Genomic DNA, 9242 nt, shown 5'->3' with positions numbered 1-9242 from the left:
TGGGTCGAAAAAAAAAACAGTTCTCAATACGCAAATCACACATACCTAATTAAGTATGTAAAATTTGTGAATTTTATTTTATAATTGACTCAATGTCAGTTTCTTTATAAAACATAAATTAATAAACGTATATTTATAGGGGTGAAAAAAGTATTTACGTATCACCGCGCAGTGGCACGAACTCAGCGCAGTTTATAAGTCATATGCATATGTGCGCTTGTCCAAATGTCACGTGTGACGAGCATTGACGTTACAAATGCAAATATCATACGCAGTTTCAGCTATCTTTGCAAACTGCGTTGAATATTTGCAGTGTCATTAGTAAAACTTTTATAGTTTTGGATAATTAGTTACTGTTTCGATAAAACCATTCGTTTGGTTTAGATATCAATTTTAATTATCAATGCACAAAAAAAGAAGGTAAGCATTAATAATATGGATTAGTACAGCCCGTGACAAAACTATAGCACACTTTGTATTTTTTTACTAAAATTAAAATTGACCAATTTTGAATCTAATATAGCGAACCTTGCAAAAAAACACCAGGCCCACCCATCTTATTGATCAAGAAGCAGTAAACCTTTAGTTACTTATTATATCTACTTATGCATAATTACTTATTATTTAATAATAAGGTATTTAAATTTCAATATTAATATATTTTTCGTAAAACTATTGTTGCACAATGTACTATTACTTTAATAAATGTTTAAAATTAAAAAATAAATGTACAAACACAGTATCTAATAGAGTTCTATTTTAATTAACAGAAAATTACTTTTGTGGGGGTCGATGGAGATTTCGAAAATTTATATAGGGGTCGAAGATCGAAAAAGTTTGGCGACCCCTGGTTTATGTTATGAATCTCTGACAACGTCGGGAAAGCAAAATTAGGAACTATTGACTTTGGGAAGCTACAAAATGTGCGAAACGAACTTAATTTCATTTTAAACGCTTGTTGTGAAACAAAAAGCCACACATCTAACATTTGTAGCTGAAAAAATCCTTTTTATAGTTTTCTTTAATTTTCTCAATCAGTTAGCGCGTAGTCACAGTCTATCAGCAGTCATACTCAATCAGTCTCACCTCATCAATTAAAATAGATTCGAAAATGTAAATGTTTTAAACTATAGTCACTTATTTGTGCTAACACTGTATGTTAGCACAAATAAGTGACATGAAAAGGAATATTTATACTTATATTGACAAAAAAAGGATATTTATACTTCTTTAAAAAAAAAACTAATTGATTGTATTATTAAAATAGTTTTCCATATTTTCTAACATTTAATGAAACACCCCGTTATCGAAACCTTTTCAGGGTTCAGTAAGTGACTAAATATGATTTGTTTAAAGCTTGACACTAAACTTAGCGATAAAAAAGAAGAACTGTTGCAAAAGACAGTTAAAAAAAAAGCAAGTATGAATAATGATCAAGACGTATCTCTGGGAAGAAAATCAACAACAGGCAGGCGCTAGTTTAAAAAAACATTATTTTCTTTGTTTATACATTAATCAAGCTGTTTTAAATATTTTAAGTAACAAATACTTTAAAATAAGTTTTGTTCTTAAAATAACGGAAGATATAAACATTAACGGAAGATATAAACAACCTGGGATAAGAAACATTTCTCCCAGGGTTTTCAAGGCATTAAATTACAAAATTTTAGTTCAGCAAGTTTTAATTCATATGAAAAAGTGTTTGAAAATCCATTAATCATATGTCCATATGAGGTCCTAGTATTTCATTAAAAAATACTATCGATCGTTAATCTTAATCGTAACATACGCTAAATTTGAACTGAAGGGAAATGCTCTTTTATTTTAATTCATTATTTAAACCCTTCGCAAAAAATCGTTTGCACCAACTAAAAACAAAACGTTAAAACGCTTTGAAGTTGCAATTTAATAAATAATATCAAGTGACATCATGAAACGAATACTTTCTAGTCAGAAAACAGTTATTATACTCGATATATCTGCTTGTCTTATGTCATTATAGATAAATTGTAATCATGAAACTTTAATCCCAGTTCGAGTTAAATGAAGTGAAGTAATCGTTTTTCCATTTCGAATACTTATCATCGAAATCCCATGTTCTTTGTGCTATTGGAGTTTCACCGTTTGGGTTTTATTTTTAGCGTTTTTTATTCTCATTTTCTTTAAGTTTATGGAGTAGAGAAGTGCTTTAAAAATGGCATCTGGCCAAGATCTGATACGACTAAAACAATGCAATGAAAATGAGGGAATCGAGATTTCATTCGATAATTGCTATTTGAAGGAAATCATATCCGCCATTTGGAAACACCAATCGAAACTCCTTCTGCGAAATTTTCTTCGTAAAAAAAAAGAAAGAATCGATTTACAAATGAAATATGGATTTAAATATTTTTCGCGAAAAGTTCTTTATTTTTGTTAAATGTTGGGTTCAATTTTTTTTCAATTAAAAAATTAAAATAAGGAAATTAATATGCGATAAAAACAAACTTTGCGTATCATGGTTTACATAGAGAATTGTTTTTTTTTATCATACTTATAACTGAAAGGATTTTCCTAAGAATTTCTTCGAACAATTACCTTAAAAGCTTTGTGAAAGAGGCATTCATAAGATTTTTTAATGAGCAGAATACACCAAGAAATAAAGTTTGACCAAAATTACCAAAACATGGTAAAATTTGCCGAGCTTCTGGCACTATGGGAACATTATAAGGAGATGTAATTTTTACGAAAGCAATTTGTTAATGATTGTTGGTAAAATTAACAATAAAATATGGCTTTATTACCATGCCCTTTAGTAGTAAATTTGGTAATTTTATTATAGTATCTTAGAGCATGTCATAAAAACCATTTATTCGGTTAAATTTTCTTTCCAGTTTTGTATTTTTTCTAACTAAGTGGCAATGAGAACCACAATTTTGTAAACAAAATTTTTGGTGTATTTTTACCATACGGAACGGAAAAATTATCGAATGAATTGTTTAAATACTTTATATTTTAGTTTTATTAGCTAAAACAATGTTATTATTTTTTTAAAACTTTTTTCTTCAAAAAATATCATTACAAATACGGTGATTTTAACAGAATTTTTTTTCCCGGGTATTGTCTACTGTAGTAAATACGACGAAAAGTTGAAAAAAAATTTTTTTTTTTTGAAAATTCGTATTTTTGTGCAAAAACAGAACATTGTTTATCACTTTGAGGTTTATTGTAATTATATATTGTAATACAAAGTAGATATATCAATATTTGGTTATTGGTATAACCAAAATACGCATAAAATTACTGCTAGCAAGAAAAAAGAACAAGGAAATAAAAGAAAATGTGTTAAATTTCAACTATATTTCAATTAGAAATGAATGGAAATTTTTTTCTTTGATATGGTTTTATGTTGTGCTTGGTTCTCCTTTGTGGTTTAAAATAATAATAATAATTAAAAAAAAACATGCATCTATAAACTGCAGAGAGCGCTTTATCAGTACTTTTTTTTATTCTTTTTATTTCGTACTAAATGAAACCAAAACCAAGATTTCAATTTTTACCATTATATCATATTTTTCAGCTTGGAAACTTTTGATAATTTGCAAAATATTGAAATCACCACTCAACTGCATCCCCCCCCAGTAAATAAATAAATAAATGCAATTAAATAAATAAATAATAAGAAAAAGAAACAAAATAAGAAAAATATTAATTTTTTACATCAGCGCATACTACCAAAATTTAACATCCTATTTTATTTATAAAATAAATAGGAAATAATAAATCATGAAGATTTTATTAAATAAAGAAAATTGTAACTGAACTTATTTCAACAAAGCTTTAGAATCTTCATCAAGTGGTAGGCTCTTTAACTCAGGTCGTAAGTAAGTTATGTAAGAGTCTAAAGATATCAAATAGGCCGGGATAGCCTGGTTGGTAGGGCGTTGGGCCCATGTCCAGGAGGTCGTGAGCTGGATCCTCGTCGACCGAAGAATGGTGACTGGTGCTCGCTAAATCGGTCAGGGTCACAAAGTCCTCCAAGTTCCCATAACAAGTTAGTTAGTTTTTATTTCCGTTGATACATTGTTAAATGATAACCACCACTTTTAGAAAACGCTTTGATGTAAAGGCATGTAAGCAACTGAAAAGATCATGTAAAAACTGCATCACAATCTACCTTATTACGAAGCATGCACAATTTAATATATGATATTAAAAAGCACGCTTTCAACATTCTGATATATAATTCAACTTTGAACCAAAATATCTGTTACTTACTAAAATACGTAATTTTTACTGAAAGGGAGCAACACAGTAGAAGCCTCAAAGCCTGACAAAATTGCAGATCAATGACAAATCATCGAATTGCAAATGACAAATCATCCAAATAGAATTCCGTTTTGATTTTTCAAAACTACTCGAATGTAGATTTTGTTGTTCGTAGGATTTTTAAAAAATAATTTTTTTCTTACAAAATGGTGATTAATAATCAATACCTGGTACAGATTAATAATCAATACCTGGTCCATTAGTTTCTTCTTTTCTATCATTTTTCAGTGCAAGTATAGTCCTTTTTCTTTTCGATCTATCCTCATCTGACGCGTGCGCGTCATAATATGAAGTCATATATTTGAGAGTAGCAACCGAAATTCTGCGTTCATCTTCATCTTGAGCATATTAGGCTGCTGGGCCTACATTTATTTCAAATTCTTCCAAAACTGACATCTTTTTTCAACCTTCACTAAAAACTATTCACAGCCAAATAAATTGCCATTTCAACTATTTATATTGAGAGTACCATTAATTCTTTTTCGTACCTAATGTAACCGAATTATTTCAACAAAAGAGTTAAAATGATTGTATTTTAGTAGAATGTTTTATTTTAATTTTATAACCATCGTTGATCAGCTGACCTACTAATGAACTTACGACTACTGATGTTCAACTCCGTAGCCTTGCAATTTTGAACCAACTCCAGAAGACAAGGGAACTTCTGGATAAGTATTGAGAGAAAGTTGCCTTCGTGCGTTTTAGTAAAATGCTTTATTTCAATTTTATAAACGTCGTTGATCAGCTGACCTACTAATGAACTTACGACTACTGATGTTCAACTCCGTAGCCTTGTAGTTTTGAACCAACTCCAGAAGACAAGAGGACTTCCGAATAAGTATTGAGAGAAATTTGCCCTCGTGGGGAACCTTTTTATGGAACTAACCCATATTTGCGATATATGGAGAGAAAAACCGCGAAAACCTTCCCTGGTTAGCTGAACGGTAAGAGGACTATAACCCATAATCCGTCTACCACTGATTATATTTCACGCTGATGATATTACCAGTGATGATATCCTACGACTGAGGTCGGTGCGAGCCGGGTGCAAAAATTGTATCGACCGGCCATCGCCGGGATTGAACCCCGGTTTACCTCAATGGAAGGTAAACGCTCTATCCCCTGAGCCATCGTGGCTCTACATAGAAGTTTATGAAAATTTTATCACAAGTTCAATACTGGATCCTTTCTCCAATAAACAGGCCGAGTCGAGATTTTAATATCTAATCTAGGAATCACCCACAGAAGGCACAAGAAATTTCGAAATATTTATCGGGTACTTTTCATTCCTCAGGATTTCTGTCAACCACTAATAGAAAACAGTAATCCCAACCATTGAATAGAAATTCTAGTGATGGAGCTATTCAAAAATGATGAATAAAAAAGAAAGAGTTCTTAGAATATTTCCCATTAATATTTTCCTCTTTCACTAAAATTTGTGTGAGAAATCTTGTCGAGCTCCAAAATTCTTTTCATCCAGGAATAGAAGAGATTACGATATTTTAGTTACACGCGACATTTGGGAGAAAGTGATTTTGAAATAGGAGTCGTGATTTTTAAAGCATTAATGAAATCTTTCTCATGGTGGAATCTATTTGTGTGTAATTTTATCTAAAGAAAATTAAAATGTTTCTCTCGTATACGCGAAAACCGAGTGAAAGAACTAATAGCGTGTAATAATTTTATTGTTTAAATACCCGGTGTTCCGCAATAACTGCTCTTAATGTATATTTTTTGGAAAATTTCTTTAAAAAAAAAAATACGCAGTTCGTTGTTCGAGTAATATTAGGGCGAAAAAGGCAAAACCCAATCGAAATGTGGAACCCTATCTAACAGTCGACCCAAAAATTGGGTCGACTGTTCAACGATCGTTATAAAATAAAAATACTGTTCAGCGATTTCGATTCCCCAAATTTTACGACCACATTCAAATTTTGATTTCGAATGAAAATCATTTCAAAAATTTATTTTCAGTCTAGAAAGAAAAATACATACACGTCTGACTAGTATTTAAAAACTATATTCCTAATAAGCTCTTTGTTGCTTTATTTTAAACTATAAATCAAAACTATCATAACTTATAATAAGAAATATTTTAAAAATTATTTTGCTTTTCATTTTCCCTAGATACCTAAGAATTCTTGTTTTTCTTTCTTTCTATAAACTGCTACTATTTCTTAAATAAATATATCGATTGAATAAATTTCAGAATATTTCTATAGAAATAAGAAACATTTTGTTTCTTTACAAATAGAATAATTCTTCGAACTCAAATTTTATTAAAGACGAGAGCTTCTTTGGTTTTATATTATATTTTAAACTACGTGATTTGATTTGATTACGCTTCGACATTGAAATTAAAGGAAGTCAAAAAGGAATTGTAATCAACTTAACTATGAATTGAATTTGCTCTAAGAGAAAAGATATTCAGACAAAATTTAATTCGTTTTAAAAATATTTAAAAGGCAACATAAAATTTATGTAAATTTATTAATATATGAAATCTAGGCCTCTAAATCAGCTAATTATTAAAAACTTGTTAATTAATAAAATGAAGCTTAAAAACAAGAAACACTATAAATATCTCTGAAAATCAGAATAATTAAAGAAAGAAATTGTAAAAGAAGTTTTTACTGTAAAATAGAATATTTAGCATTACTTCTACATTTTAAAACATTATTAAGGATCAGAAAAATAAGAGTATTTTTCTGATTTTTTTTAAAGAAAAATGGGGGATTTAAACATTTATATCTGCATCTTCAAACACTTTTAAAGATCAAAACAATTAATGAGAAATTTTTACAGCAAAGTAGAAAATTTTGAGCACTACATCTACATTTTTTGACATCACTAAAGATTGAAACAATTTAAGAATGTTTCAGTCAAAACTATTTATTAAAAAATAAAAGGTTTTATAAAACATTTCTAAGGCAATTAAACATATTAAAATTGTTATTATTATTATTTTAAACGACCTTTTTTATGTAAAAATAAGGCATTATTTTGCATATATGCTAAACACTGTAAAAAATATTCTATCACCGAAATCAAAAAATCCTTTGAGGATTTTATTTAGAAGGCTATTAACTATGTTTTGAATTATTTTCTTAAAAGCAAATGCATATACTACTGAGTTAGAGACCAATGTACTTAAAAAAGCACTTTCGCACTTTTCTTCGTCGAAAAAACATGCATAAAAAATGATATTCTACATTTATATCTTGGTCTGTAGTTCATAACACGTGTGTTCGAATAATAAACACTCATGAAGAATTGATGACAATTATTTTAAAAACAACATGAATATCGTGTTTAAGGTGGTGCCTGTAAAAAATTTGAGTTTTAGTTAAACACATTTAATCATTAGTTATCACCCTTCACAAAAAACTTCCATAACTTTGTAAATAATTAGAGTGCAAACAAAAGTAAAGTTTTTTTGGAAAGCTAGGAGTACAGGGATTCGAAATTTATAATGGACTCAGTTTCTAAAATTTTTTACCAAATCATATTTTTGCACTAGTCAGATACCTCAGTAAAAATCAGAATAGTTATTTTGATATATTAATTTTATTACATTTTTAAAAAGCTATGAATTACAAACATGTAAATATGATACAGTAATTACCTATATAAATGCACCATGAAAACTATTTTTAATTCAAAATTACGGGCATTATTATATTCCAAAAATAATCGAAAACAAAGTTAATTTAACAACCAGTCACTTTAAATAACTGATTTATTGTGTAGTTAAATCGAAAAAAGGTAAATACCACAATAATACAGAAGACATACTAAATTATTCCCTAATATTAATTCCTAATGCATATAAACTCAATGCTGAGAAATTTTTCACGTGCCATTAAATTTCCCTGAAAAAAAATTTAAAATGTTCAAAAATGAACGACTCTGCTCTTTTACGCAAGGTTTTCTGTAAGGACCACCCTCAATATATATATATTTAAAATCCTTTTTAAAAATGCAATAAAATTAATATTTCATTCAGTAAGAACCTTATTGAAAACTAAAGAATCTCGACTGAAGAAATCCAGATTAAAAAAAAACAGAACTTGTTCGATTGCCGGATAAAACAGAGGCGAAAATCAGGAACAACTCCAAATTTCATGAGGTGATCAAATTGGTTTGGATGTTATTTTGTTTTTTTACAACACCTTCCTCACTATTAACTACTTGGTTTACTACTTAGCCTCTCCATGTTGAACTATGTAGCCTTGTAATTTTGAACCCAATCCAGAAGACAAGAAAACTCCTGGATCAAGTAATGGGAGAAATCTGCTCTTATAGAGGACTTTTTGACGGAATTAACCCACATTTGCGCTGCAAGGAGAGGAAAACTACAAAAGCCTCCCACGGTTAGCCTTACGGCAAGGGGACTCTGAGGATATTTTACGCCAGTACTGTGGTCAGTGCGAGCCGGGAGCGGAATTCGAATCGACCAGCCATTACTGGGATTGGAAGCCGGTTCACCTCATTGGAGGGCGAACGCTGCATCCCCTGAGCTACCACGGCTCGCTGAGCAGCATTATGGGTAGAGGGATATGGAGCAAATCTCCTTTCCCTACAGATCTATGTCCAAATTGTGAAAATTGCCTCAAGAATGAGTGGTGTTGCCCTCTACTCGTGGGGGGGGGGGCACTGAGGTCCTTCCACTGTAATGGTGCTCTCTTTCCAAACAAAAGGGGGGCTCCTTCCTGACTCAATTTGCGAGACCAATGGCTCGCGAGCTTACTTGTCCAAGTGTCATTTGAAAAAGCCACAACAGTAGATCCGATAATTTCTACACGGAGATAAAAGTTATTAGCAATCAGTATTTATAATATAAACATAAAAGTTAATATTTATAACAAACATAGCATTTAATATTTATAGCAAATAACATTTTAAAAGTATACAGCATTTAACAGTTGCAATAA

The sequence above is a fragment of the Parasteatoda tepidariorum genome, chromosome 2 (genome assembly GCF_982258835.1).
Source record: "Parasteatoda tepidariorum strain Cologne lab strain chromosome 2, Ptep-v5.0, whole genome shotgun sequence".
Taxonomy (NCBI): domain Eukaryota; kingdom Metazoa; phylum Arthropoda; class Arachnida; order Araneae; family Theridiidae; genus Parasteatoda; species Parasteatoda tepidariorum.
The sequence above is the reverse complement of the archived record's forward strand: the minus strand, read 5'-3'. Positions refer to the sequence as shown.